Consider the following 7,186-nt stretch of genomic DNA (forward strand, 5'->3'; position numbering starts at 1 on the left):
AAAAATAAAAAAAAATTGGCATGTTCACATAATTGTTGGCTGTATTATATTAAAAGGACTATATGTATTTTTTTTTTTTTTTTAAATAACTAGGTCAACTTAAGTCCCGAATATGCAGTTTGTCAGAGGTCATTCAGTGTAACAGGATCAGGAAACCATTTTGAAATTAAATAAACAACCAATAGTCATCAATCAGTCTGTGACATCATCAAAGGGCACCCTGAAGATCTTGTGGTGCTGCAGCAAGTTAAGTTTATTGCTCTTAAATATTTGATAATTTCACCTTTTCATAGTGTGGTAACTTGAGTTACAAAAACACGTGTCATTCAGTAAAATGCCCCTAAAAAATTATTGTTAGATTTTTTTGTAAAATAAGTAGATGTTGTAAAAAATATTCATATTTAAAACTATATCGACTAAAATAACTAGCTTCCGGCAGACAGCCTCTTCCAGATTTATGGTGGAAGAGTAACACCTAAGCATGACGTACTGACGAACGCAGAAGCGCAGAGGAAACAGCAAAACAAAACACTGGTCACGAATTAGAAGTCTAAAATGACAATTTCTAAAGAGAAATGTGGGAGGAGCTGCCCAGCCCTGTTTGTTTGAACTGCGAGAGACGTCTAAACTTACTCCTACATCCTACTTCCTACATCATCAAGTCTTACTCTTTTGGCGTAAGTCGACTTGCGTAGGCAGTCTGCCGGAAGCTCGCTATTTAAGTCGATAAAGTTTTAAATATGGATTTTTTTCCTTACCAAACGCATCGCTTCGCTTCAGAGGACTTTAATAATGAATAGATATGCTTTTATGATGGATAGATGCACTTTGAAGGACTAAAAGAGAAACGGCCATTCACTGCCATTATAAAGCTTGGAAGAGCCTTGACATTTTACATAATATAACTCTGATTGTATTCGTCTGAAAGAAGAAAGTCATATACACCTAGAGAGAGAGAGAGAGAGAGAACTATCTTTCTTTGGGTGAACTATCCCTTTAAGGTGTGTGCTGTGTGTGTGTGTGTGTGTGTGTGTGTGTGTGTGTGTATGTGTGTGTCCTTCAAGTTCCAAGTTCTCAATGAAATGAGATGCTTATTATACAGTATTATCACCATTTCAGTTAATTTTTACATGAATATGATATGCATTGTGGAATTACATGGTTATTCTTTTCACCATCTGCTTCTGTGATTTGCTCAGGAATTTAATGATACAGAATAATAATATTAAAAACATTGCAATAATGGGAACAATGACAATATTTTCTCATTTTTTGTCAAAATGTCATTCAGAGTAACAAACCATGGTCATTCGGTGTGACAAATATATTTATGTAAAAATTAAACAATATACTTATTCTGAGCTGTAAAATATGTAAAACAATATGTGCTCCTACTAAATTTTATTCGATTTTAATTGATTTTCAATTCCTTAAAAAAAATTCTTGCTGACAAATAGGTAAAACTTAATGGTTTAAATGATATTGGCGAAGTATAAAGATGTAAAATTACAAATAATTAGTTTTTGGTGGCTGTGATCTTTAAATAGAGTGATCTTTAAAAATGATGTTTTTTCTAAAAATGACATTTTAGTGGGTGTCTTCTGTAAAATCACAGTAAAAATGTATGGTAGTAATAATTTTTTTGCTCACAAAATATAAAGTTAAACAGGACATATTCTAATGTTTGTGAAAAAGACTCAATTTAAAGCAGTTTTACACTTTTTTTATGCTTGAAACCCACTTTTCGTCTTTGACCTAGGTGCAGTTTTACTCAGTCAACAGAATGTTTAAAGGGGACCATCAAAGTAAAGTTTTACCAATTATTAAAGTGGTGGTATAATGCCCTTGTCACAAGATGTAAAATAAGTCTCTGATGTCCCCAGAGTGTGTGTGTGTGTGTGTGTGTGTGTGAAGTTATAGCTCAAAATACCCCACAGATATTTTAATATAGCATGTTAAAATTGTTACTTTTTGAGGGTGAGCAAAAACGCACCGTTTTGTGTCTGTTCCTTTAAATGCAAATGAGCTGCTGCTCCCGGCACAGGGGGCGGAGCTTCAACAGCTTGTGTCCTTTTACCTCACACACACATGCACTGAAAATTTCAAAAACTTTTAGCCTTTTATGTTCAAACCGGAGTCAGACAAAGATGGAGAGACTCAAGAAGTGACAACATGTAAACAACATTTCTGAATGGTTAGGTGATGAATTTATGTAGCTTGTGTGTAGATATCTTCTAGTCATTAATTTGTATATTCTGTCTTGATAATCTATAAATTGTGTTCAGGGGGCGGGGTTTATGTTAATTTTAGGGTTGGTGATGTCACTAACCCGTGAAGAAGCTTGTGTAGTCTCTACCTGCCGTTTGTTGTAGTCCTTAAAAAGCGAACTGCAGCAGCCTACCACTGAGCCCTGCATGACGTCACGCGTCAAAGCCCGCCAGAATGGGTGTGGCTTAGCGTATATAAGGAAGGGCTCGGGGGCTGCTTACCTGATTTTCATCTCTTCAGCGAAGTTCTCCGCATCGCTGGATCCTCTAGAGCAGGGGTTTCCAAACTTTTTGTGTGTGTGGACCACTATTTGTAATCAAGATTTTTTGATTACAAGATTCAAAAAATCAAGATTAAACCTTTGGCGATTTTAGGGGATTATTAATCTTCAGAGTTTTACAAGTCCTCAAAAAGTAGGCTTGAGTTTGTCCACTTAACAGCACATCCGCAAAACATTTCAGAAATGCGAGATCAAGAATCTAACTGGAAATTAAAATAATAACAGGCCTTATTCATTCCATTTATAAACATTTTGTTTCATATAAACTGCCTATAAAGGCTATGTGTGTGATGTGATAATGAGAACATATTTGCCTCTGACCTATACACATTTAATGGCCATTTAAACGCAATTTAAACATTTAAATGCAAACGGGCAACGGCTTGTCTTCGGGGCCGGTGTAGCTGAAACCTAATGCTAAGTAGCTTTCGTAGTATTTTCTCTTCACCTTCCTTTTCTTTGTTTTTTTTTATGAGGAATCTGGCTCGTAGATGCCTTCAACTCACTGTCAATCTCTTCATTATTGGTAACCTCTGCCTCTGCCTCTTTTCTCTTCAGAGAACCTGTTGCTATCCATGTTGTGGTTCTAATGGCACTGACCTTGAACGTCACTGCCGAGCACCACTAGCCTATTTTAGTAATCACACAATAACTTGACAATTGAATTTAAATTTTATATCAATATAGGCCTACATATTATTTTAACTTTTAATTTTGTATGGGAATTTCCTGATAAAATGAAGGTAAAAAAAAATGTTATTTTATATTTTATTTTGCCTTTCCATGGACTACCTGCAGTACCATCACCGACCACTAGTGGTCCGCGGACCACAGTTTGGGAATGGCCGCTCTAGAGAAGCCGACGCCGTCGACTCAAGCGACAAAGCACCCCTAGGACAGCGCCTGAAGAAGCCGGACAATCTTCGCCGCCTTCAGCCATCCGTGCCTGCTACGCTATCCGGCGTTATATGCTTACTGCTTGTGTGTGCTCGCTGCCGCATCACTCACACTCTCTCTAAAAGAGCGCGAGACATTTTACGTTATAAATGCCTCGCTTTTCCTGTGGCTCTTGCCGAGCCCAGTGGTTGAGTCCCGCTGCAGCCGGACCGCCATCAAAACATCTCACTCTGTCAGTTCCCTTAGCAAAGGCAACTGCAGATGTGTATTCTGCAGCCAACAAGCACGTTGCGCAACCCGCTCACCTGCACACAAACGTTTTTACGGCGACCCAGAGAAATCTCATAAAGAGTACAATTTCTGGTTATCCGGCTCACGCCGATGGTGTTTTGAGTGTAGAAAATGTGCCCACTTCCCAGTGTTCACCCCTACACATAAGCACGGTTCCCCCGGTGTCATTCACTCATGCAGAGCCCACTCTCATGAAGCTGGCGTATGCCGCTCGAGTGATAAATGTAGGAAATGTGCCCACAGAACAGTGCCCACACCTACTCAGTCCACACCTACGGCAATGGTTCATCTGGACTCTGTGTCTATGACGGCCCGCCACCTAGTCGCTTCATTCCGGACGGGCAGCCTTGTTCCCCTGAAAACTTTTCAGAGAATGCTAGGCTGCATGGCCTCAGCCACAGCGGTGCTTCAGCTGGGTTTGCTACGTATGCGCCCGCTACAGCGCTGGCTGAGTGCACGAGTACCACACTGAGCTTGGGCTTCCGGCGGTCTGCGTATCAGAGTGACTCGGAGCTGCGTTTCATTGCGTTTACAATGTTCCCCCGGGAGAATGGTTCCTTCATCCTCAGACAGTCCAGCTGCTGTGGCGCCGTTTCGGCAAAGTGAAACTCGACCTGTTTGCATCGAAAGACAACGCTCATTGCCCACGGTTCTTTTCGAAGAACGAGGACGCGCTGGCCCAAGCTTGGCCCAGCTGCCCGCTGTACGCTTTCCCCCCGATCTCGCTGTTACCACAGGTAATCAGGAGAGTCAGGGAAGCGGGCCATGCGGTGCTCCTCGTGGCCCTGCGATGGGAGAACCAAGTCTGGTTACCAGAGCTGATGCAGCTGACCAATCTAGCCCCATGGCCAATCCCGGTGAGAAGGGATGTCCTCTCTCAAGCCGGCGTTTCAATTTGGCATCCTCATCCAGAGCACTGGTCTCTGCATGCATGGATAATCAACGGGTACCCATTGTCCTGCCAGAAGGGGTCGTGAACACGATCACGCAGTCTAGAGCTTCCTCCACGAAAAGGCTCTACGCGTCGAAATGGTCTGTGTTTACTAACTGGTGCGCGGGGAAAGACCTGGACCCACAAACCTGTGGGGTCTCTGAGGTACTTGTTTTCCTTCAAGAGCTGCTGGAAAAGGGCAGGTCCCCTTCCACGCTCAAAGTTTACGTTACGGCCATTGCGGTGTTCGCTGAGTCGACGCGCGGCCAGGCAATAGGAAGGAACGAATTCGTCGTCCGCTTCTTTAGAGGTAGGATGAATCCCCCGCAACCTCCGTCGGTTCCTATTTGGGATCTTTCTGTGATCCTGGAGGTAATGAAAGCACATCCCTTTGAACCGTTACAGACCGTGGATCTGAAACTGTGTGCTTATGTACATGTACTGGTCCACTCAAGCTGGCCATCTTATTCCCACCAATCTGTGTCCCCCGGGTGTTCCCTTGGGACTATATGTGGTTGATGCTGGCTTGCACGGCGTTGACAAGGGGTTCCCGTAGCGTAAGCAACTTACGCAATACTAGAGAACCTCTCGTAAGAGAACGTACTCGGTTACTAACGTAACCTCGGTTCTCTCTAGAAGAGGGAACGAGTATTGCGTAACCTGCCGTGCCCGTCAGTGATAGGCTGCTGCAGTTGCCGCAGGTCAGCCAATGAGCGCGCTAGTAAGCCCGCTCTAGGTCTGCTAGCTGCTGCAACGCGTTGACAATAAATACAAAATTAAGGATAATTTTTGGCTTCAATATCTCGAGCAAAGATGACTTTACCTGTAGTGTAAGCAACTTACGCAATACTCGTTCCCTCTTCTAGAGAGAACCGAGGTTACGTTAGTAACCGAGTACGGTTTAAAAATCTTAATGTGGAGAAGCAAATCAATAACATGTTAAACTTGTGTGTTTATGAAGAGATGATCAAACTCACCTGATACTGTCAGTGTAACTTCATCACTGCGTTGTGACCAGTGTGATCCTTCAGTCTCTGTCCCGTTACAGGAGTATTTACCTGCGTCAGACTCAGTAACAGAACTGAATGTGTGTTGCTGTCGTTCACTGAAAACACTGGTTGAACCGTCTTTATACCAGTTGTACCTCCAGCTAGTGACTCCTCCATCATATATGTCACATCTGAGAGTGACTGTCTCTCCTCTGAATACATGATAATCAGGTTTAATGGTCACTCTGGGTTTTGGTCTTTCTATACAAAGACAACAATAAACAATTAATTATAACAGTAAAAATTATTATTCAAATAAATTCAATAAGATATGCTGTTTTTAATGTATGAACAATTACTTAATTGTAAAACACACGTTAAATTAGGTTACACTGAAGTGTTGTTCTCTATAGATGTTATTGTCATTTATACGCTTGGTCTTATGAATCAATTTCATTGTGTTCTCAGAGAGGGTCATTAAATGAGAGAAAACACTTGCCATGTATTGTCACTACTACTGTTTCACTGTAATCTGTGTAATTTCCTCCTCTTCGTGCTCTGCATCTGTACTCTCCTCCATCAGAGACTTCCACAGGACTGATTGTTTTAGTTGCAGCTTCAGGAGATTCAGTGTTTGGATCTTTACTCCAGAGAAACTCCCATCCATCCCATGACTGATCCAGCTCACATCTCAGAGTAACTGAGTCTCCAGTGAACACTGGACTCTGTGGCTCAACAGTCAGAGTTGGTTTGGGAACATCTGTCAATATAAAGTCAGTGGGAGCATGAGATGCGAACGTTTTTCAGCAGATCTCATTCTCTCACTGGTAAATTAGTGCATTTTTATTTCACGTAATAGAGCCGCCGGCAGCAATTACTGGAACAAACAAGGTGAACAATCACAGAGGTGTAAAGACCCCCCCATGTGGAGTTCAAACCCACATCCTTTAGGTCAGTAGCCCTGAGCTCAACGCAAGGTTTCAAATTTACAAATTGTTTGCAGGTTACAAATTGTTGTTGTCGTTCAAATTACTTTGTTGTTGCAGGTGCAGCAACTCTAATCATTTCTATTGAATCTTTTTTTGTCGTGTCTGTAATGTTTCTAATACTTCAAGACAAAGTAGATGTCAAAAGAAATGTAATATTCCAATGGTCTTCATAACAAATTTTGGAAATGTAATATTTCTGAAGAAAATGGCATTTTTGTGAGTCAATGTTTTTGGTCTTTTTGTCACACCTCAGAACCTATGTCTGGTCTGGTGTTAATCACAACACATGAATCATTTATATGACTTTTTAAAAAAGCTGTATTTATAATTATGACACTCGTTTCTTTTTAAGAAAGAAGTTTAGAAAGTTCTTAAAGGGGGGGTGAAATGCTCATTTTCACTCAATCTCCTGTTAATCTTGAGTACCTATGGAGTAATATTGCATCCTTCATATCTCCAAAAAGTCTTTTGTTTTATTATATTTTTGAAAGAAAGATAGGTTGTACCGAGTCTTTCCGGAAAAAAACGAGCGGCTGGGGGC

This window comes from Scardinius erythrophthalmus, assembly GCF_964197995.2.
Source record: "Scardinius erythrophthalmus genome assembly, chromosome: 1".
Classification (NCBI taxonomy): Eukaryota; Metazoa; Chordata; class Actinopteri; order Cypriniformes; family Leuciscidae; genus Scardinius; species Scardinius erythrophthalmus.